This window comes from Macrotis lagotis, chromosome X (genome assembly GCF_037893015.1).
Source record: "Macrotis lagotis isolate mMagLag1 chromosome X, bilby.v1.9.chrom.fasta, whole genome shotgun sequence".
Lineage (NCBI taxonomy): Eukaryota > Metazoa > Chordata > Mammalia > Peramelemorphia > Peramelidae > Macrotis > Macrotis lagotis.
This window is the reverse complement of record NC_133666.1, coordinates 189,359,742-189,384,368: the sequence shown is the minus strand read 5'-3', so window position 1 is coordinate 189,384,368 and position 24,627 is coordinate 189,359,742. Positions and strand designations below refer to the sequence as shown.

The window sequence follows — 24,627 nt, the reverse complement described above, 5'->3', positions numbered from 1 at the left end:
AAAGAAAAGTTTCAGTAGAATTTGTTTACTTGGGAGGGAGGGGAAAATCCATTGAATGGGTTTGAGAAAAAAAATAAGTATCAGAATCAGAAAAATGGCTGCCAAAGGTATCACTTTAGAATTTCAATTTATCTAATTCTCTCATCATGACAAGAAAGACAATGAAGGTATGGTTGTGTGGTGTGAGCACTGAATTTAGAGTAAGATGATCTGAATCCATCTCTACTTCTTGCTATCTCCTGGCAGGTCAAAACTTGCTAATGTCTGTTCTTTCATTTGTCAAAAGAGGAGCTTGGAATAAATGGTGTCTAAGATCTCTTCTAGCTCTAAAACCTATGATGCTATGAGATCACCCTTAGCAAAAAAAAAAAAGAAGAAGTTTAAGAAAATAGATGAACAGTAACAGGGATATTACATTACCTGATTTGAGTTTTTATAAAAGTTTACTTGCATGGCCTAAATTGATAACCAATTTGAACCATGAAAGGTTCAGATATGGGTCCATTAGAATAAAAATGTTTTGAGGGGATAGGACGTCAGACCTTTGATTTCTCTATTTCATTTGGGTGGGGACTGTGAGGAAACTGTCTCTACCAATGTAGATCATCAGCTGTTTGCAAATCATAGACTTTGGGAGTACTTGGCACACTGAGAAATTAAGTGATATTCTGTGGATCAGTAATTAAATTCAACAGTGCTCTGTCCACTACACCATGCTAAGTGTAGTAGATAGAGCACCCACTCTGGAGTCAGGAGGGCCTGAGTTCAAATCCGTCCTCAGACACTTAATAATTACCTAGCTGTATGACCTTGGACAAGTAACTTAACCCCATTGCCTGTGCCCCCCCAAAAGAAGCTGTTCTGGATAAATAAGGATCTACTGTACTGGCACTCTTCCTGCCTTTTCTTTGAAATAAAAGGTTACAGCTATGGCTGAACTGTAACTGCCCTTTTCTTCCTCCAAATTTCATGACAGAACTGTTTATAATATCACAGTAACTGCTTTGAATTGGTCACTGATTCACAACTGAATCAGTTCTGGTCAAAAACTCACTTTTTAAATTTCTCACTATATTTATAAAGTGCCTCCTCTTTGAGCTGCCACATATTGAATTTAAAATGATTCAGAACTCAAGGAAGGTAGCATTATAAGATTATTATAAGGATAATAAGTAGAGTAAATTTAAGGATCTCTTAAAATTATTTTACTTAGATACATCAACAACAAAAATGAAAGCCTCTGCTGCTAAGTGGAATAAAAGTGCTGCCAGATCCTATTAAATTGAATGGTTTTGAGTTCAGAGAGCCTGGTGAGATTCACACTGTCTTTCAACTTGGTATTACTGAAATGATGGGTCCTACACATCCAGATACAGTAATGAGGTATCATAGTTTCAAAGAAGTGTGGCATTTAAAGTATAGTTCAAGTCTTTCCTTTTATAGATGAGGAAATCAAGGCTACCACTACACTGGTTTGTTCCTTAGTTATGTGTACATTATTGGTAAAAAATGTCCTTGGAAAACTGACCTTATCTACTGCCCCTCCTGTGAGTGAGTGAGTGTGTGTGTGTGTGTGTGTGTGTGTGTGTGTGTGTACATATGTGTGTATGTGAATACATATCCATATAAGTCTCAGAAACTGTAAACATCTGAAATAGGAAGAAATGAAAAAAGAAGGCAAAAAGGGAAACAGTAAATAGAGAGAAGAGGGACAAAAGAGAGAAGAAGAAGGAAGAAAGAAGAGAAGGAATGATTGGTAGGAAAGAAAAAAAACCTATGAACAGTGATGAAAATAGACAATCAGAGTTTCTCACCAGTATTTACAAAGCAATGAATGGACGAAGTCATTAGAATGAAATATCATACTAGATGTGATGTGATTGGTAATTCTGCCAACCAGAAGGAAAACAACACTTTCATTAGCTGCCTATGGTTACAAAAGCCAAGTTTCTGGGAGTGAAAGCTGAGAAGAGGAGAAACTTGGAAAAGGAGACTATAGTGATAAGAAAGAAAAATGAGAAGCAGAGAGAAGTTGAGGGAAGCAAATGGGATACAGATGAAACAGAGGCTTGAGTTTGAAGTAAGAATAGGGAAATAAGTAACAGATATTCTTAAAGCAACCACCCCCACAAAAAAACCCCTCAAACTCAAATGAGTATAAAGAATCTAAAAACAACAGCACCACAGAGTAACTAGTAAGACTGACAATCCCCACATATCACAGAAACCTTAGGGCAGCATTCCTGGGACACAAAAGCAGACAAATCACAGAGAACAGCTGTGTGACTTAGAAGCTGACCCCAGTACCTTAGAATTCCTTAAAGCCTGAAATAGCACAGCAACTGACATTTATAATGAAAACCATATCCCATCAAGGATGAGTTCAGTGTATCATTATATGTATGACTGCATAATCTCTAGTGACAGGGAATCCATCAAGGAATCTATTTCTCTTATGGTTAGTTCTTCCTGTTGAGAAGTTTTCTTGTATATGAAATCATGAAGAACTTTTCAACTTCTTCTATTAAGTCCTATTATATCTTCTGGGGCCAAGCAACACAAGATTAATCATTCTTCCTTATGACAGCCTTTTCAAATACTTGAAGATTTTTAGATATTGTACAATTGTCTCAGTATTCTTATCTGCAAAACTGGAAACAATATTAATAGAGGTGAGGATAAAATGAGATGAAGTGGTCAACTTCTTAGTTATAAGATGCACTGTGATTAGTTAAGTCAGTTTTTAGACAACAGAAACAGTCTGTCTAGCCTTTTTAAAAATTTAAATTGAATTTTATAGCTTATCTAGGAATCAATTGGTAAATCACAAATTCCTCTTCCATAGCATTTTTCCCATTCATCCCTTCTCTATGTCAATATGGTCACCACCATATCACCATATTCATGCCTTCTTCACACCCATACCTGTACTAGCTTTATTAGTCTTTACTTTCTTCTCTCCACATGGTTGCTAACATGATTTTCCCCACACTGTAGATCTATGCTCCTCTACCAATCAATAAATTCCAATGTTTCTTCATTGCCTTTGAGAATAAATATCATCTCTGATTTTTAAAAATCCTTCATATCCTAGCCCTAGACTGCTTTTTTTACCCCCACTGTACTTATTCTCCTTTGACCACAAGGCAGTCTGTCTAGCTAGACTGGTTTTCTTAATGATCCTCACGCATAAAATTTCACATCCTGATACCATATTTTTGTACTGGTTGTTTCTTACACATGCAACTACTGCTTTATTACTTCTCCTCCTTCACTTTAAAATCCTTTGTTTCCTTTGATTTTCTTTTGTTCTTTTATATATTGTATTGCTAGACTTTTGATACATACATATATGTACCTGCATATATACACACATATGCATATACAAACACATACAAATCTTGAAGCCTTTGTCAATGATGAGAGATAGCATGGTAAAGTGAAATGACCCCCATGAGTAAATCACTCAATCTTTCTCTATTTTAGGACACTGGGTGATACAGTGGAAAGGGCACTGGATTTGATATTAAAGAATCCAGGCTTGAATTTGCTTTTACTCCCCATATCTTTCTCTTGGTTCTGGACTTATTTATACCTTGAGGGAGTTGGACCAGATGACCTGTAAGGATAGTTTCACTTCTAAATCTATGCTCATATATCAAATGGGGCTGACAATACCTGCCCTACCTGTTTTGCTGGGTTTACATAAAGTTGAAATAAGAAAATGAATCTGTAACAGTTTTGAAAATTATTAAGTGCTTTGGGACTGTAAGGAATCATTGTTACTGTTAAGAAGCTTGTGCTTGGTAGCAGATTTCTTGCCTCAAGAGATTTTGCTTTTCCAGGTTTGCAATGCACATAATGAAAAAAAATGTGATATGATCTGAATTTTAGAATGTTCAAATCATTTAGTGAGCTTTTATTATCAATGGATTTCTACTGTACAACCAAATCATCAGTACTGAGTGGTGCTGATGTAACTCCTAGTTGTTTGTCCTCTAAGGTTTATCATAGCTTGTCCTTATATCAACTTTTTGAAGAAAACATTCAAAGATTTTCATATCCATTTTATCAATTGAAAAAAAAGAAAGTTCAGAGAACTGAAGCAATTTGTCCCTGGACACACGGCTAATAAATATGGAAGCTAGGATTTGTATTCTAGTCATCTGTTGCCAAATTCAGCCTCCTTTCTGCTACAGAATACTGTCCCGCTCCTTGAGATTTAGAGATCTGTTGTCATCAAAGGACCTGGTTTCAATTCCAATTTCTTCTACTTTCCACTTGAGTGACCTTGGAAAAATCACTTAATTTCCTTCATCTCAGTTTTCTCATCTGTAAAATGAGATCTTCACGATTTAAAGTTAAGTTCTCTGACCTAATGGTGTCACTAAGGCAGTACTGGAAGCATTAGAATAGTTTTAGAAGTAGAAAACAATTTTCAAGTTGATTATTGTTGCTGAATCCAACTGCAAATCTCAAAGAGGACACAGCAGAACCCCTCTCCCATCTTAAGTCTCTAATTCACAGGAATACATATATGGTTAGTTGACCAGAAGAAAATAGTCATCTCTCGATGAGAATGCCTTATAAAGGTTTTCCTCTCTTTTACAAGAAAAGTGAAATCATGGAGAGAAAGATATATATGTAGTTATGTATGTGTGCATCTGTGTTTGTGTGTGTGTGTGTGTGTGTGTGTGTGTGTGTGTGTTTAGGGGGATTAACCAAAAGGTTAAACCAGGAGGTATATGGAAAGTAGCTACACCCAGATAAAAACTATTCACGTTCCTCTTTGAGATGAGATGAATAAGTACTGAATTCAGAGTCAGAAAATCTTGGTTCAGGTCCCATTGCTGAAACTTAATAGCTGTGTGACTCAGTCAACCAAAAGTTTTTGTAAGTGCCTACTATGTGGCAGCCATTGTGCTAAGCTCTGGGGACTCAAAGAAAGGCAAACTGTGATCCCTGACCTCAAGACAAGGGACACAATAGGCAAATAACTGCTTATGTTCAGAGTAGAAGGGAAGGCATCAGTGGAGAGGACACACAAGGAATCATCTTCTGCAGAGATTGGGATTTGAGGTGAGCTCTGATGAAAGGCAGGAGGAGAGAAGAAGGGAGCATTCTAAGCATTAGGAATGACCAGTGAAAAAGTGGGGAATTGGAAGGTGAAGTATGAGCAAAACATTTAATTTCTCCCAATAAATTTCCTCAAAAAATAGCAATAATAATAATACTTGTACTAGCTAGAGATTTCAATTCAATTCAATAAACATTTATTATGAGCTTATTATGATCTAAACTCTGTGCTAAGCACTGTGGCAAAAAGAGGTAAAAGACAATCCTTACCCTTAAGGAGTTTGCAATTTATGAGGGAGATAGCATGCAAATAAATCTATAGAAAGCAAGTCACAAATAGGCTAAAATGTAAATAGGGATTAATAAAATAGGGAAAGCACCAGAATTAAGAGGGGTTTGAGGAAGGCTTCCTGCAGAAGATGGGATTTTTAGTCAGGGAAGTAAGTAGTTGGAATGGAAGGGGGAGAGAATTCCAGGCACGGGGGGGGGGCAGTTAGAGAGAATGCCCAGAGCTGAGAGATGGAATGTCTTCTTTGCGGAATAGCCAGGAGGCCAGTGTCACAGGATGGAAGAGCATGTACTAGGGAGGAAGGTAAAAGAAGACCAGAAAGACAGAAGAGGGCTAGGCTACAAAGGGCTTTAAATGACAAAGAGAGCATTTTGTAATTGTTTCTATAGGCAATAGGCAGCCACTGTAGTTTTTTTGAGTAGGAAGGTAACATGATTAAGGAATGGTTGAATGGAGAATGATTTGATGGGAAAGACTTGAATCAGGTAGACCCATCAGTAGCTTATTGTCATGATAAAGGTATGGTGGCAGTGTCAGAGTCAGAGGACAGAGAGGAGTATACTTAAGAGATGTTGTAAAGGTGAGATCAATAGCCCATGGCAACAGTTGGATTTTGAGAGGTGAGAGACAGTAAGGAATCCTAAGTGATGAGTCTGAGAGACTAGCAAAATGGGATTGCCCTCTACAGTAATCAAGATGGTAGAAGGCAGAAAGGATTTAGGGGGAAAGATAATGAGTTCTGTTTCAAATATATTGAATTTAAGACTGTCAACTGGACATCAGCTGGAGATGTGAGACCGGAGATTGGCAGAGAGATTGGGGCAAGAGAGGTAGATTTGAGAATAAGATCACCAATTGAAATAGAATACAGGGAGAAGAGAAGAAGACCCAGATTAGAGCCCTGAGGGATTTAGGAATTACCTGAGAAAAGATCCATCAAAGGAGACAAAGAAGGAAAAGCTAGTTCAACCCCATTACATGTTCTTATGAGATATAATATTCACGTTGATTCAAATAATCAGCATTTTCACTGAACATCTGAATCAACTTTAGTACTCAAAGTTGACACACCCTAGAAAGAAGTGCAAGCTTCAGATAAAGTGGAATGTTTTTAGAGAGAATGGGAGGGGTCAACAAATTCATCTTTCTGTCAAGGTTGCAAGGCAACTCAATAATCAGTGGCTGATTAATATGTCACCAATTTTACAAGACTCATCTTTTAAAAAACAAATGTCCCTGATTTTGATTCTTCTTCTCAATTTTCCCAGGTAATAAGAGGCTTGAATCTTTATTTTATGATAATATACAGAAAGCAAAGCTGCTCTAAGATGAATCAAAATTGACATTAAAAGATAACATTTATGTAATTGTAAGAGAACTGAATAGCACTATGAGATTGAGAATATAGCAGGAAGCATTTAGTCAGCAATTTGCATAGATACTAAAGCTTCTTCCCATTTAAAAAAAAAGAAATGACTAAAAGCCCATGGAAGGAAGTTCTAGAAAGATTATTAATATTAATGATTACCAGCTAAACAAAGAACAAGCAATAAAAGAAGATGGGTATTACTTCCCATGGCATTTTTTTCCCTGAGTATAAAAATAGTATTTATCTCCCAGGAGAAAAGAATTCACAATAAACCTCAAAAATCAACTTTTTCATGTATCTAAAATCCAGGTTTGTATCAGAATAGAATAAGACAACCATACAATTAGATCAGAAAAGATGTCAACATACAAAAATATTCCCAATTTTTTTTAGGTTTTTGCAAGGCAAATGGGGTTAAGTGACTTGCCCAAGGCCACACAGCTAGGTAATTATTAAATATTATTAAGTGTCTGAGACCGGATTTGAACCCAGGTACTCCTGACTCCAGGGCCAGTGCTTTATCCACCACGCCACCTAGCTGCCCCCCAATTTTTCTATATTTAGCTTATGCTACTATTAACATCATGAATATTGAATCATCAAAAGAAATGAATAGTGTCCCAAAAGTTTTAGTGAGGTTATAAGCTTTAATTACTTAAAAAGATATCCCAAAAGCCTTAGTGTACTTTTTTCTTTCTAATGTTAATTTATTGTATTTCTTTGATTACATGTAAAGATAGTTTTCAATATTCATCTTTTTGTAAGTTTTAGAGTTTATCTTAGTGTAGTTTAAGTTTTAATTAATTTTTGGCAAATCCACTGAGCATTTGATTAGTTAAGTAATTAGTTATTAGAGCTTAAAACCACATTAAGTTTTTTTCTATCAACAAGTGAAAGTCAACATGATACTATATGAAGTACAATGGATTTGTCAGAAAACTTGAGGTGAGTCCTATTTCTCACTGTATAACCCTGGGCAATTCATTTAATTTTTCTCAGTCTCATTTTCCTCATCAAAAAAATTTTCTTCATCAAGCTGTGGGATTCAATGGAAACAATGTAGGTAAAAATTCTTTTTTTGCCAAAAATACAGAAAAAATGTGAACTATGTTATTTAAGTATAGTGATATATTGAAAAAATATAAATTAATTGCTTACCAAATATTTGTTATAAGCATATTTTATGTCCTGTATTATTAGACACTTTGAGGAATTTTTTAAAGCATAAAGAAAAGGGGGAGGTAAAAAAAAAAAAGCATAGTATTTGATCCTCAGCCTCAGAAAGCTTATTTGACTAATTTATTATCCATAATTATCCATAGATCTCAGAATGCTATAATTCATATCAATCAGTTTTTCTTTCAACTACCTCTCAACTGTGAAATCTACCCCTGCTACTCCTCAAAGCAATGTCCTTCAAAACTATTTCCTAGCCTGCTTTCCCAGAGATTGTGACAATCAATCCCTCTCCTCCTCAGATCCTTTCCCAGATTAGGCTCTAGAGACACATGGTTCCCTCTTGGCTCTATTTCTACCACTCTGACTACTCAGCTTCTTTTAATGGCATCCTCCCCTCATCCCTCCCACTGTCACTGGGCACCTGTCCTAGCTCTTCTCCTTCCACATTCTGCCTGAGAAGTCACATTCATTTTCATATGTAAGATACCTATGTTATTCTTTAGGAAGCTAGGATACTTGCTCCTGGTTTTGCATCAATTTTCATATTAGCTTACTTGTACTTACTTTTAGTAATAAATATCCTTAAATATCAAATCCATAAAATGTTTTAGTGTTAGGGTGGCCTTTCAAAAACTTTTTTGAAACCCATTATTTAGGACCACTGGAACAGATGGATACAATTTTCCCAAGCTGTTCCCCCAAACCAAGGCTATTTCTGAATAATACCTGTGGTGACAGAAGAACCAAAAGAGAAAAATGTCCCTGGAAAAACCTTAGTCCAACCACAGTTTTGAATACTATTTGCTTGGTATAATTCCCAAATTCACCTTTCTGTCATATTGATTCTTTCTTTAGCCTTCACCTCAAGCTAAACATGGAAATTTCAGAATTCCTCCAACTTTGAATTATCCAATACATTTTTATTCAAGATTCACAATTTATTTATATATACATGAATGTATGTATATAAACATATATGTATACACAAATATCCAAATAGTTGACTGTTTACTACACATACAGTCTGCTGTGGAGGATACTATCTCTACCCTCAAGGATTTATATAATACAATTAAGCAATCACAAGATTTCATTTAATATTCTCTTCTCTAAGATACCTCTCAAATTTTTTAGGCATGGATTCTTGTCTTGATGAATCAATTTCATCCTTCACAGCATCTACTATATCTCCCCCTCCCTTTTCAGCTGTGATCCCATCCCTTGGTCAGAGGTAATAGTCCTTCTAGAGCACACAATTTAATATGTTCAAAAGTAGGGTTTAATAATTGGGCATGTAAACTGAAGAAAGCAGACTAAAGGTGAGAGGGAGAATAAATATTCTCTCTATTGTGAAGCAGCAAAGAGTTTACCTCGAACCAGAGAGATTCCAACCATCATTTTTGTAGATACTCCAGGCATTTTCAATTATTTTGAGGGGTGTCATAAAAGCCTTTCCCAAAAGAGAATACATATTAATTTGTTTTACTTGGAAAGAGAAAATACAATGTAATATTATAATTTAAGAGAGTGAGAAAAAGGTCAATGTTTGAAGGATGACAGGATTTGAACCTGCAAGAACCCATTCTATACTTACCCTCATTTTCCAGCCTGTTTATTGCAAAAGATCTATGATTTAATTGTTGTGGGTATTTCCTTCACCATTGCTAATCACAACCATCTATGAAGTTTTTAATTGCTTGTTATTAAAATAATTGATCCCCTTATAGTCGGTCCACTCATGATGAGAGCATAGGCTTTATTTATGTGTGGTATATTTTTATCTTCCTAAGGTTGAGACTCATAGTCCTATGACCTAGAGAAATGCTATAATCAATGCAAAAACAGAAACCACAGTAATGATTAGCTAAAATGTGACAGAATGAACTGAAGTGGGAAACTGGAGCAATGATGTGGCCAATATAAAATAGAAATTGCATGGAAAATATGGGATCAAGGAGACAGGAAAAATGTCATGCTTACTCTTGACTGTTGCATGTTCTCTTCCTTACTTATATCTCTAAGCTACTGAATAAAGCTGCTTGGTGTCATGGAAAAATGTTGGGGGTTAGGGGCAGAGGAAGAAAGGAATAAAATATTGATTAAGCCTATAAGCTAGGCATTGTACTGTTTTACAAATATTACAAAATTTAATCTTCACAACAACTCTGGAAGGTAGGAGTTCTTATTATCCCCATATTACAGATGAAGAAATTGAAGCAGACAAGGTTTAAGCGACTTGCCCATGATCACATGGCTAGGAAGTATTTGAGATTGTATTATTTGAACTCAGGTCTTTCTGACTCCAGGTCCAATGTTCTATTCACTGTGCCATCTAGCTACCTCTAGCATCAGAATTTGGCTTTGAACAGGTCACTTTATTTCTCTGAGCCTCCACTTCTGTATTTATAAAATGAGGCGGTTAGGTTAAATGATGTTTTTAGTTTCTTCAAGGTCTAAATCTAAGATCCTAAGTCAGAATTCTTATGGTGCTGTGGAAAAGGCACCAATGAGAAGACTAGCTCAAATTTTTGATCTGATTTTTTTATTTGGTAATTTGTTCTTAGAAGCAAAGCTTGTATTTTCAGAAAAATTGAGAATTTAATGGCACAAGTGACATAAACAGTACTTATTGGGTTTCAGTTAATGTGCCTAGCCCTGTGAAAGTCATTGTGTCACAAAAGATAGATAACAAAATATCTTCAAAGAAATTTGAAATTGAATTAGATGACTGTACAAATGGTCAAATAACCACATAAGACAATTCAAGAACCAGAGAACAGCAAGAACAAACATTGAATATGAATCAAAAGACCTTAATTTCTATTCCCAAATCAGCCACCCCATCTCTTTGTAAGCATAATAGTAATATTAGCTAATAGTTGATATAAATGTAACACTCATTATGTGTGAGACTTATAATTATTATCTCATTTGATACTCACAACTCTGCAAGGTAGTTGCTATTATGATTCCCATTTTATTTATCAGGAAACTGAGACAGACAAAGGGTTAAGTGACTTGCCCAGCTAGTAAATATTTAAGGCCAAACTTGAATTCAGGTCTTCCTGACTTCAAATCCAACATTCTAGCCATGATTGCCACCTACTTGCCTCTAGGGATATCATCTTAAAATGATCCAAGGGAAATAGTGAGCAGAAGCATTGGGTTGGGCACACCCTGGGAGAATACTTATATGACTTGAGTTTTTAAGTAGAGTTAAAAGATATTGGGAAGTGGTAGGGAGAGGGTTTTCTACCAGCTTCCTTCAACTTCTCCTACTGCTATACTCAAGTAGCTCATACATTCTAACTCTACCACTTGTTATTTCATTATTATGCCTTCAATTCATCTCTAAAGATTTATATTTTCAAGTTTTAAAACATTGGAAAGGAAAATGTTTTAAGCCTTATCATATAACACATAAAATGATTAGTAGTACATACATGTCATAGGCTGTCAACACCTGGGTTAGACTTAATAGGCAGGAAGCTCTCTCAAGACTATAATCCCCTTTTCTCTGATGCCTTCACTCTCTCCAAACAGTCTCTAGCAACAATTTGTTTTCAGCTAAAGGGTATGGATCATTTAAAAAAATTGGTCTAGCTACAAATCAATACAATCATTTTCCTGTGGGAAAAGTCCTATTTAGCTACAGGAGGATTAGTATATAGTCAGGTAAAGTTCACCTCAGTATGTTAATAAATTGGTATCTAGTTTACTTATGTCTCCTTATGCTTAATTCTCTGTGTCCACAAATTCAAGTTCCAGAGATGAGACCCTTGAGGAGAGAAGTTTTTTTCCACCAACACATACATGCATCCCCTGTACAAATATAAATATACATGTATATATGTGAATTTCTTTCTCACTAACACTTAGAAAACTCAAAGTCAAAAGGAATAGAAAAGATATATCACAATGTTAAGGAATAAAATGCATATTCAAAGAAAACTTTCTGAATCTTTGAATGGATCTAAGGCTTGAATTTCTTAATTCTATATGAAAAGGCCAGTGAAACAATTTACGCTGGGAATGGAACATTTCAATACCTTCATCCTCAGTCAATTTCATAAGATCCAGCAGGAGTCTGGGAAGAGTAATTAGGCTAAGAATCATAAAAAACAAAGAGGTCCCTCATTAAGGAACAATATCTTTGAACCAGAAAGGAATGTCAAATGGGAAAGATTAGACTTCTTCTCCTACCTTACCTGGGTGTAGCAAACCTCAGGGCTGGCACTGTGAGGGATCAAAGAAAAGCTTCTGCCATATCTGGCTAAGGCATATTGCTCTTATCAGTCATGGTAATAAGCTTTAGTCCAATATTGGCAGAAGCCTTTCTTTGATCCCTCACTGAGGTTTCCCACGTTTACCCCTGATGATTAGCCTAGTGTAGCCCAGTAGAAGACCCATCCGGCTGAGACACCAAGTCCTGCAAGGATCTAGCCCAACTGAGCTGAGGAGCAAACTAGTTAATCAGAAAAGCCTTTATCCAGATGAATATCAAAAGGACTTGCCAGAGAAAGAAAGGATAACAAGACTGTGTAGTTATAGAGATGTGGGCTGTCTTGACTGTTCCCTTCATTTGTACCTCTTTACCACTGTACTTTGTTTATAACCACTCCTCTTTCTATTTTGGTTATTTGTGAGGGACTATCACTACAGATACAGGGGAATGACTTTCTAACTCTTTCTCACTCTGCCATTTGAATAAATTCCTTCCTAAGAATTAACTGAATCTACTGGCTGATTGTTAGGGCAAGACATTCATGTGGGAGCTCCAGAGTTGTAAGATAGGCAGGATAGGGACACTTCAGGCTCACCCCTAAAACCTTGAAGTAATGGCAACACCAATAGGGACTTAGCTAGTGCCAGAGAAGGTTAGAGATATGAGCCCAAAGCTTAGTTCTTGTTCTTTCCAGACTCCTGCTGGATCTTATGCAGATGAATGGTTAAAAATGAAGAGAACCATACCCAGTGTAAGTTATAGATAATTCAACAAATTTTTTTATTTGCAAATAAATGTCAATCTTGAAAATGTAAGAGAAATTAGATAATGAACAGAGCAAGATACAAAAGGTAAAAAAAAAGCAAGGAAGGGAGAAATGGATTTGAAAGTGGATAAAACGATTTTGTGTCCTGCATCAACGCAGCAAATAGGGCTTGGTGAATACCACTAGAAGAGAGAATTGAGTTCTGAGTCTCTTCCTATTAACAAAATGTTATTGACAGATATTTAACTAAAATATTCAGACAATAAAGCCAAATTAACTAAAGGAGTTTAATGGCTAACAATTCAGTTGTGAGTTTAGTTCTCTGCCCTCCCTTCTCCCTAACTCTTCCTTAAAGCTTTTATTCTCTAATGGCTTCAGCTATCACCTCTCTGCAGATGACTCCCTAATCTACATCTCTGGCCAGCCCTCTCTTCCCAGCTCCAGTCTCATATTTTCAACTGCCTGGTGAACATTTCCACTTATATGAACTATCTCCTTAAACTCAAATTGTTTAAAAACCAAACTCACCATCTTCTCTGTTGCCCTCCTTTCCAATCCCCCCCCACCCCTGACTTTATTTATACTATTACTGTTCCAGTCTGTCAGACTTTAAACAAAAGGATGTTTTGTGAGAGGGCATGGCTGCTTTTTTTTTTTACTTTAATGTTGAAAAATTAGAATTGCAGGGGGGCAGCTAGATGGCTCAGTGAATAGAGCAGCAGCCCTGGAATGAGGAGGATCTGAGTTCCAATGGGCCCTCCACACTTAAACAAATTACATAGCTGTATGACCTTGGGTAAGTCACTTAATCCCATTGCCTTGTAAAAACCAAAAAATAAAAAATAAACAAAAAAGAAAAATTAGGGTTGCAAATCCTAAAATTGCACAGCTCCATTCTCTTGTCCTTTAAAGACATGCAAATACTATATATATATATATATATATATATATATATATATATATATATATATATTGCATGATATACTCCCTGTATAAGTTACTACAATGCTTCTTTATATTTGTCCTAAAATTATTTCTATCAAATCACCCTCAGCTATTTGTAGCATCTTGCATGTGGCAAGCAATTCATATTCACCTTTATAGTCTGTGATCATAATCCATTGATTTTCATTTCCCCAGAATTTTAATCTGGTATTTAAGGGAAGCTTTGGATATTATAAAACAACCTCCCTGGCAAGAAATATATATTTTGTTTTACACTGTAGTAAGCAAACACGAAACTGGTCCAAAGTATAAATATTTACACTGAAACTGATACCGTTTGTAATAGAGGTGCAGACAGATAGAAACATAAAGTTTTTCATGTCCTGTCAATCCAAAAGTCACTCCTTTTCAATTAAGCTATTTCTTATAAAAATCAAGACTCTGCTCCTCTAGAACGAATTCCCCCCCCCCAGAGTTATGCAGTATAGCGATTCAATATTGTTAACGTAAATATATCCCAAATACTCTGTCAACTACAAATTCCCCTTCCATCAAGGAAATGCTCTTTCTAATAGCAGTATCTACCAGCAACTGCCCCGAAATTTTATTTTTTTCTGTACTAATCAAATACTAAGGTCTAAAATATATCCCTTTGACAACCCACTTAATCTCCCTGACCCTCAGTTTCCTCCCTAGTCAGAGAACCTTAGACTAGGTGGCCTCAGATATCTCTTCCAGCTCAAGGATTTTTGAACCTATGAATCTGATTAAATAGCACAGCATTAAGAGAAAAATAACGGAAAGCCGCAAACTGTCTAAGTAGACAGCTTGGGCGTGGGATGGGATCTATGAAGACAATAGGCAGGTGCAGATTTTTATTCACTCCCACCCAGCTGACTCATAGAAGAGACCAAGCAGAAATTATCCTTGGTTCTTCCCAGGGAAGAGAAGCAGGCGAGGGCCCCCCCTTAGATTCTCGGAGCGGAGAGGAGTAGCAGGAGGTTTGGGGAAGACAGGTGACAGAGGACCTCAGGGCCACATAGTTGATGGGTTTCATTTCTTTAATGGACCGTTGGCGGATCCCCCGATTCATTCTCCCCTGCTCCTTGACCACTCCCTCTGTCCTTCTAATTTTGAAACTTTTTAAGGAGTTGATCACACGTCCGATCCGCACTGACATGACACTGGGTCCTCCGCCTCCTCCCTGCCGGCTTGCTCAGACCTCACCACTCAGAGGGCACTCAGAGCTCCCTTTAAATCAGGGGTTTACCTAACTTTCCTCCTCCCCAGCTGTAGAATCGGGGCTGCAGGGGATCAGGAGGCCGGCAGCGGCAGGAGGGTCTCTGCCGGCGCCAGACCCGACCAAGGTTTCTCGGGGTCTCGGATTTGGGCAGCCGGGCGCCGGGGGGGAGGAAGGCGGATGAGGAAGCCGGAGGAGGGAGTCGTGGCTGTCACCCTGGCAGCTGAGGGGGCACCGGAGGAAGCAGGCGGTGGAGCTGTCTGCTCTGGCGTGAGCGGGCCAGGGACCCTCCAGCCTTGGCAGCCCCGACTCTGGGGTCCCGGTGGACCAGGACCAGGGCCGGTTGCAGACGGGGGTCCTGGAGCTCAGAAGGATGCTGGGGGTGGGGAGAGACGAAGTGGCGCAGCCGGAGGAGGGATCCCCGGGCTTCCCGGGGGCTGCCGGGGCTGGGGGGCGGGCGGAGGCTGTGGGAGGCGGGCGCGGGGCAGCTCCGGGCCGGGAGGCAGCGCGCGGGCTCCAGGCGCGGGCGCGGGGCGGCCGGCGGGAAGCCCCCAGCCCCAGCCCGGGGCGCGGGGCAGCAGGCGAGGCGGCGCGGCTATTTATAGCGGAGCGGCTCAGTCCCGGCCCGGACGGCCGAATATTTTGACCAGATATGGCTCGCGCTCCCGCGCCGCGGCCGGGAACCCTGGCACCCCCAGCCCGCCGGGGGCACCGGGGACCCCGGGGCAGGGAGCTGGGGGCGGCTTACCGGGGGGCGCCGGCGGGCGGGGTGGCTGGTGCCGCTTTCCCGGGCGGAGACTCGGCGGGGAGCGCGCGGGTGCGGGAGACGCGTGGAGGGAGCCGCGCCGGCGGGTCCTAAAGAGCCCCGCAGCTGTCCCGGGAGGACCGCGGGGAGCAGGGCGGGCCGGGGGCGGGGCTGAGGGGAGGGGCTGAGAGGAGGGCGGGGTCTGAGAGGGGAGGGGTCTGAGGGGTGGGGCTGATGGGAGGGCGGGGTCTGAGAGGGGAGGGGTCTGAGGGGGGTGGGGCTGAGGGGAGGGGCTGAGAGGAGGGCGGGGTCTGAGGGGAGGGCGGGGTCTGAGGGGAGGGCGGGGTCTGAGAGGAGGGGTCTGAGGGGGAGGGGCTGAGAGGAGGGCGGGGTCTGAGGGGAGGGGCTGAGAGGAGGGAGGGTCTGAGAGCGAGGAGGGGGTCTGAGGGGGGAGGACCTTGAAAGGAGGGAGGAGGATCTGAGAGGAGGGGTGGGCTATAGATGGCCTCTGCCCGGCCGCAGCTGCTGTACTACTTCTGGGGGCTGGCCCGCCCTCTAAAGCTGGCAGCGCCCCCTCCACCCGCCCCTTCCTCCACCCCGCCCCCCAGGACCTCCCTCGGAGAGGAGGGGGCCCAGGGCGGAGCGGGCAGCGCACTCAGGTACCTAAGCGCGAACTTGGGAGGAGGAGCGTATGGCTGAAATGTTTGGCTGTGCCTGTGTGTGTGTGTGTGTGTGTGTGTGTGCGCGCGCGCGTGTGTGTGATGCGTGTGTGTGCGTGTGTGTGTATGATGCGTGTGTGTGATACGTGTGTGTGCGTGTGTGTGATGCGCGTGTGTGCGTGTGTGTGATGTGTATGTATGATGCGTGTGTGATGCGTGTGTGTGCGTGTGTGTGATGCGTGTGTGTGCGCGTGTGTGTGTGTGGTGCGTGTGTACCAGTTTGACCGCATGTCTGAAGGTTATGGAACCGCAGACAAGCTGCTTCTAGAGGCCGCCCTGGGGATGGAGCGATGAATCCGGCCCATCAATGGACAGAGCTGACAAGTTAAAAATAGGCCGGAGGGAGAGGAGAGGCATTCACAGCTGGGAGAGGAGGGGGCCCGAGATCGGAACTTGGGCAACGGGGATTTGGGGTTCCAGCTCCCTCACTAGCAAGATGTGTACTAGCTTACATTCATAGATTGTTTTGACTAGTTAGTGTTCTCTCATTTGAAGTATTTGAAAGTATCTCTCTACTGTGCCAATGGATTCCTCGGACCATAGTTTCTTGACAAGTACAGCAGGTTCTGGAGTATTAGATGATCTCTAAATTGAGAGAGATTCTAGACCCTAGAGCTTTCTCCACTGCATGATCCTAGCTGTGTGACCTTAGGCAAGTCACTTAACTCCTGTTTGCCTCTGTTCCTCATGTATAAAATGAGGACACCCTGGAGAAGGAGATGGCAAACCATTTCAGTATCTTTGACAAGAAGACTCCTTGAACTATGTCCATTAAGTCATGTGGAGTCCACTCCGAGGACCAACTGAACCACAAAAAGAGGGCAAGAATGCTGGAGGTGTTCCCAGAGTATCTGTTGCAATCTTGGCTTTGCAAGTACCTGTGTTACTTTGGGAAAGTCATTTTTCTTCTCTAGGTCAAAATTTCCTCCTTTCTCCCCTTATAAAAAGGAAATTGCACTCAATCACTTAGAGGAGGTCATCTCTAAGGTCTAACACTGTATGGCTTGAGTACAGTAACAGAGCCATATGTTAGTATTTGGTCTCAGATCTCAGTCAAAAAGTATACTTTTGATGATCTTTGTATATTATATGTTTAAAGCAACAAGAGCATTTATTTACTTCCATGCCATTTCTACCCCATGCCTTCTCTTGGGAACATCCTCCTTACAACCCTCTCACCATAACCCAGAAATGCTGCCCCTATCAGAGAGATAGACATTAGTCTTATTTTGACCCAAACAGGCCTTTCCAATACTTCTCAGCCATTTCCAAACAATGTCGAACCAGTGCTCCCTCTCTCTCTCCCCATCAGCTTCTCTTTGTATTGTCTTTCCCCATTAAAATATAAATTCCTATCTGTTTTACTTGAATTTGTATTGCAAAGTTTTGTACTTTAATAAATGTTTTTTTCTTTCCTTCCTTCATTTGTCTTACACTCTTCCCCCCATTTTTTCCTCTTTCAGTATTCCAGGAATTCAACCACGAACATTAATTTAGGTAATGACTGGGTACATTAAAAATTCAAGTTACACTTCAAATGAGACCTTACTATTGTAAGACAATCTTTTTATTCCTCCTTAATTGATACCTTTTATCATTCTCCATGGAAGGTTTTCTGAACATTTTTCCTTTCTCCCACACTTCTCCCCATTCTCTCTTAGCTGAGGACCTTTCTTATTTGACTGGGAAAATTTAGACCTTTAGACAAGATCTCTTTCCTTTTTTTCTTTTAATCTCTTCTTTTTATCTTCTCCCTTTTTCCAGTCTCTGACAATGAGGTAGCCCTTCTTTTAGCCAGGGTCAGTTTCTCTACATTTACTCTTGCTTGCATGGCTAAGAAACTGAGAGGCAGGAGTGAGGAGACAGAGAGCATCCCACACAATCTATGTGCAGAGATGGGAGATGGAGGCATCATATTTTGGCAGATGGCTAATCAGCTGAATTTTAGAGTGCATAAAAATGAATAAAGTGTAAAAAGTCTGGAAACTTGGGAAGGTTAAGAAGAGCTTTAAATGCCAAAGTGGGGGGTGGTATACATTTAATTCTAGAAATAAAAGGTAGTCATTAAAAATCATTGATGAATTTAGTAACGATGTCAGCCCTATACTTTAGAAAAGTAACCTTGGCAGCTGAGTAGAGGCTAGATTAGAGTGGACAGAGTTTCAGATTGTTGTCCTTCATAATCTAAGAAGGCCATGACATCCAATGAATGATGACATAATTTGCACATTATGTTGATTAGAGTGAAGGGAATATTATGCATCCTTCTCATTGCCTTTTCAAAAGCTTTGACAAGATTTGGCAATGAACTGGGTGTGTCTAGTGAGTGAGAAGTTGAGGATGACACACCAATATTGCACAACAGGGTAATTAGAAGGATGGTGGTATCCTAGATGAGATTTACAGAAAAGTTTGAAAGAGGAGAGGGTTTGAGAGGAAAGAATGGGGAGGGAGGCAAAAAGCATTAAGTGCTTATTATGCATAAATCACTGGATATGCAAAGAGAAACCAAAGGCAGTCCTTGGTCTTAAGGAGTTCATATTCTGATAGGAGGAGACAACATACATGGAAGGTTTCAAATGCAAGTCAATTGGAAAGGTCCAGTGCTCCTTAGGATACAGAAGCAAAACAGATGATAATGCCTTTTTTTTTTTCTCTTAATGTCAGTTCTACTGATAAAACCATATCTGAGGCTCATGTTGTACTAATGAGTGAAGTAATGATGACAGACCTATACTTTAGAAAACTAGTCACCTTGGTCACTTGAGTAGAGGCTAGATTGGAGTGGCCAAGAAAAATATTGTCATTTTCTATAGGAATTTAAAAATTAGTGATATCACCTAAAAGTAGGAAAGTTGAATCTTTCTTTTATGAAGGGAATGAAGAAATAAAATTTATGTAACACTTTAAATGACATCTTTTGGCAGGTGCCTATTGATTATAATCACCTCATTCCCAAACCCACTAACTTCTGACCTGAGGCATTAAGATGAAGCTGTCCTAGGCCTAATACAAATTTTGTATTGGAAATTCCATAGTTCTAATCTCTTGCATAAATGAGAGACCTTAAATTGGCTTAAAATGATTATTTCATTGAGTGTGAAGATCCCTGGAAACTATTGGAAACTCCAAATATATTCAGAACTTAGGCTCCTTAGTTTCAAACCTCCTGACTGCTTCTGTCATGTAAAAGTGCTTTGCAAATTTTTTTTTTAGGGTTTTTTTTTTTTGCAAGGCAAATGGGGTTAAGGGGTTTGCCCAAGGCCACACAGCTAGGTAATTATTAAGTGTCTGAGGTCAGATTTGAACTTAGGTACTGACTCCAGGGCCGGTGCTCTATCCACTGCGCCACCTAGCTGCCCCCTGCCACCTAGCCGCCACTCAAATTTAATGAATTATATAAAAGTCAGCTAAGCTATTAGGATGAGGAGCTAGGTGGCACAGTGGATAAGTCGGGAGACCTAGAGTCAGGAGAAGGAAATGGGTAAACTTCTTCAGTATCATTGCTAGGAAAACCCAAAATGGGGTTACAAAGAGTCAGACACAACTGAAAATTAGAATGTCACAATAGTCAATTGATTCTCTCTCTCTCTCTCTCTCTCTCTCTCTCTCTCTCTCTCTCTCTCTCTCTCTCTCTCTCCTCCTCCTCCTCCTCCTCCTCCTCCTCCTCCTCTTCCTTTTCCTCCTCCACCACCTCCTTCTCCTTCTCATCCTTTTCCTTCTCTTATTTCTCCTCTTCCTTCTTTTTGTCTATGTCTCCCTTTTCTTCTCCTGGCCCTTGGACTCTGGGGTTCAGGAAGAGCTTGCTTATTAATGCCTCCTCTGACAATCCTTGCAGACCAACACAGGATCCTGTTTCTCCTCCTGCCTCTGAATAGATAGATGATCATAGTTAACTAGAGGGTGACAGCTCTAAATCTGTGAAAGTTTCCAGTGGTGGAGAATTACCCAAGTGGATTGTGTTACCTGGCTGAGGATCCTTCCATTTCATTCTTTTCTTTGGTTCCTCTCTTCCTTCATATCTCCTTCTTCCCCTCTGAAAATCTACCTTAAAAACCCCATGGGTTCCTAACCTTCTTTCGCTTTTGCCAAACACCTTGAACTACCCAATAGTGGAAAATAACACTTGTGAACCTGCAGCTTAGTACAAACTATAATTTTAGTGAGCTAAGTGTCACAGTGGCTTCTTTAACTCATCAGGACACAGAATTGAAGCCAGGGCAGAACCATTCTTGTGTAAAAAAAAATAAACCCCTAGAGGGATCAAGGACCCCTAGGGTAGTCCCCCCCCTCTGATTTTTGACATGTTGCCTAGAACCAGGCTTCCATCTCAAGGTCATCGTTTTCAAATCCTGCTGAAACTGTCATCTCTATTACACCTGAACCTGAGACTCTGGGCTCCTGAGAGACTCTAGGCTCTCAATGATGAGTTTTTGCATTTTGTCTTTCCTGGAACCACTGGCCACCATTTCCAAAGTGTATCTCTACCACACAATGGCATTATGAGATGTCAATGCCCATTAGAATGCAAGTTCCTTAAGGGAGGAATGCTTTTATATATGCTTATATTTATATAAATAGCATTTGATAAAAACTAGTGTTTATTCATCATTCTCCAAAATGTATTTAAGTTTTACTGTTTGCAGGATCCTGTACACTCACCAGTGGGGTTAGGCTTCCTTTTCTCACAATACTGGATTACATTCCCATCCCAGAGTCCTAGGAATGATTGTCTCTAAGCTTAAGTTTTGGTTTCTTCATAAGAGAGAAGTACAAAACTCATCAAATATGAGACAGGTATTTATTTCTGATGTAAGAACTGCTTAATCTCACAAGATTTTTGTGATCACTGACAGAAAAACAAAACTAGTAGAACTATTATTACATTCTGCTGGAAGACTGAGTCTTAAATCTCTTAAGTATATGAAACTGCCAAATAGGAATATTGCATTTCATTTCATTTTTAGGGTGTTCTACTCACAGTAAATTTCTTCTGGCAAGTTGGGCTATGACTGAGATGAATTTTAATTGGTAGTCATTTGCTTCCTTGTTGCTATTTAGTTCTAAGCAATAGAACCAAGAGCACTGAACCTATTGAACTTCCAAGTTGGCCTCCAAGGTTAGATGGGCTCATCTCAGGATCAACACTTTTTCTCTAAGATTAGAAAGGAGCAAAGACAGAAGAGGAAGCCCCCCAAACTAGGATCAGGTTCACCTAGGCAGAATGTGGAATTTAGCAGCCAAGTGCTCATAGTCCAAGGCAGGTGGGGGATAGGACTAGTGGCCTTTCCCCTGACCTTTATGGGATGTGACTTGGATAGTCCTGGCAGAAGTAGGGTCACTGGTTAAAGATCCACTGAGTCATTGGTTTTTCTAGATCACTTGCTAATAAGAGATGGCTTTTCCCTTGACAAAAGTACCACCTCAGTATTGAGTCACGTACATGAGTGATCCAAAGCAGTCAGAGGTTTCTTCATACCCCAAACATCATAGGGCTGAGTCGTATATATATATATGTATATGTGTGTGTGTGTGTGTGTGTGTGTATGTGTGTGTGTAGGCAGAATCATGAATGGCAGTTTGTATGAGCCCTATTCACCTCCTGGTTATACTTTATTCACCATGGGAGCCTGTCTTGAAATTGAATTTTAAATTGTATTTGTATAGTTTCTAATAGGCTTGCATGTATACATATTTTCAACCTGAATTTCTTAAGGTCGGGGACTTATTTGCTGTCCTATTCTCCAATTTAGCATAAGGTCTCATGCAGAGCTGACTTAATGAGCACCTAGATCCTACTTTGGTAACCTTATAAGAACAGAGATGTGGAAGGTGAGCCAAGGAAAAACCACAATGAAATTAATCTCATACTGGGTAGTGAAAAGAACATTGCCTAACGCCAGAACCCTGCTAGTGATGGATTATTGAAGCCCCTAATATGCCCCCTCCTTTTTCTCCTTTGCACATTCTTCTCTGCCCACCTGTTCCTCCCCATTGTCTTGTTTTAGTGACCATGAACATGCATATTTCAGATTTTCTGGAGCAGTCCCAATTTAAAGCATACTTTACACAAATCAGTGGTTAGTTAGATGGCACAGTAGATAAAGTGATGAGGCTGGAGTTAGGCACACTCATTGTTGTGGATTCAAATCTGGCCTCGGACACTTAATAGCTATATGACACTTAACCCTGTTTGCCTTAGATCCTCATCTGTAAAATGAGCTAGAGAAGGGAATGGCAAACCACTCTAAAATCTTTGCCAAGAAAATCCCAAATGGGGTCATGAAGAATTGAACACAACTGGATGACAAATTGACAAATCAGGAAAAAAAAAAACCCACAACTAACTTTTTATCAGATCATATGTGCTGGTTGTTGGTTCAGAAAATTTAAAAATTATACCTATGGGATTCCTTAAACTATAATCTTAGAAGGAACTTCTGTCATTTAGTCCAATAAATACGTAAAACATGGATTTCCCTCTTTTATCTGTGGCAGATGGTCATCCAGACTACACAGGGTTTGAGTTCATTCTCTAGTGAAGAGAAACTTACTACCAATGCAGTCTATTCCATTTTGATGGAATAATAATAATAATAATATTATGGAATAATCTACCATATAAGGTTTAAAAATTTTTATCAGTTTGGAATTTCCTCTCACTTTTCTTCCACTTGGGCAGTTAAGTGGTACAGTAGATAGGGTGCAGGGCCTGGAGTTGGGAAGATCTGAGTTTGAATTTGACCTCAGACACTTACTGGCTTATGACCCTAGGCAAATCATTTAATCCTGGTTGCCTCAGTTTCTTCTTCTGTAAAATGAACTAGAAAAAGACATGGCAAACTATGCCAGTATCTTTGCCAAACTCTTTAAACCTAGCTTTAAAAACAAAAACTATACCCCGTGCTGCCTTTCCAAGTATTCTTTTTTTCATCCTCAGTTCCTTAAACTAATCTCCATGTAGCATAGCTAACAATAACCATCCTGGTTATTCCTTCCACTTTAGCCTATGGTCTGTCTGAAAGAAGTTGTCATAAATCTGGAGAAGAGTTCTTTATTCAATTAAAACTTTATTTTTAGCTGCTGTCAGTCTCCTATAGTGGGCTCCAGATGAAACAAGACTACCAGACATCTCCTACTCAATTCCACAGACTTAGAGAATGTCACATCTACCTCTGTATCTATCTTCTTAAGAGAAAACATGACCATTTGGGATCAGTAAGGGGGCAATTTTCAAAGAGGGAAACTAAGCCCTAAATCCATATTCATCATAACTCAAAAATATTTTAGGAGGATGGGCTATTAATTTTTTTTTGGCAAGGCAAATGGGGTTAAAGTGGCTTGCCCAAGGCCACACAGCTAGGTAATTACTAAGTGTCTGAGACCGGATTTGAACCCAGGTACTCCTGACTCCAAGGCTGGTGCTTTATCCACTGCGCCACCCAGCAGCTCCAATGGGCTATTAATTTTGCAGCAACATTAGAAACCCCAATAATGTTTGTTTTTATTTACCAAAGGTGATACATTTTAAAAGTGACTTTTAGCAATAATTTATTTTTTTCTGATTATGGATGCCAAAATTTGTTAGAATAACAACCACCCAAATCAGCAATTAAAAGTGCTTTATTCAATTAAAACCAGTCATAAATTCAGACTATTCTTCAGACGCACAATTTTAACCGTAAACATATACATTTTAAAATATTATAAACTGTGAATCAAAAAACCCTAAAGCAGTTTGTGCTTGCGCAAGATTAGCAAAAGAAATTAAAAATCACAGGCTAAGGAGTTAACAGTCTAATTAATTCCCTATTTATTCTCAGACAGTCTCCCTAGAGGAGGGGCCTTTTTTGGTGTGTCATGAACCCCTTTCACAGAATAATGTTTTTAAAAGATTACATGATTACAAAGAAAACAAAATATAATGAAATAAAGATGTAATTTTTCTCCCCATCCAAGCTCATGGGTTCTTTGAAACATATCTGCTATTCTTTTAGAGGTACACAGACCCCAGGTTCAAACCCCTGTCCTAAGAGGCTGTATAATTTGCAATTATAACAGCAGCAAAAAAAAA

At 39.7% G+C, this 24,627-nt stretch overlaps 1 protein-coding gene across 1 annotated transcript in view; it reads right to left on the bottom strand.

Moving 5' to 3' along the window:
- Positions 1-15,942, bottom strand: part of TMOD1 (tropomodulin 1) — a 162,354-nt gene extending 146,412 nt beyond the window's left edge. The window contains 1 exon segment of the mRNA XM_074201960.1: positions 15,838-15,942. The gene's annotated coding sequence lies outside the window, so the exon portion shown is untranslated.
- Positions 15,943-24,627: the final 8,685 nt, after the last annotated feature.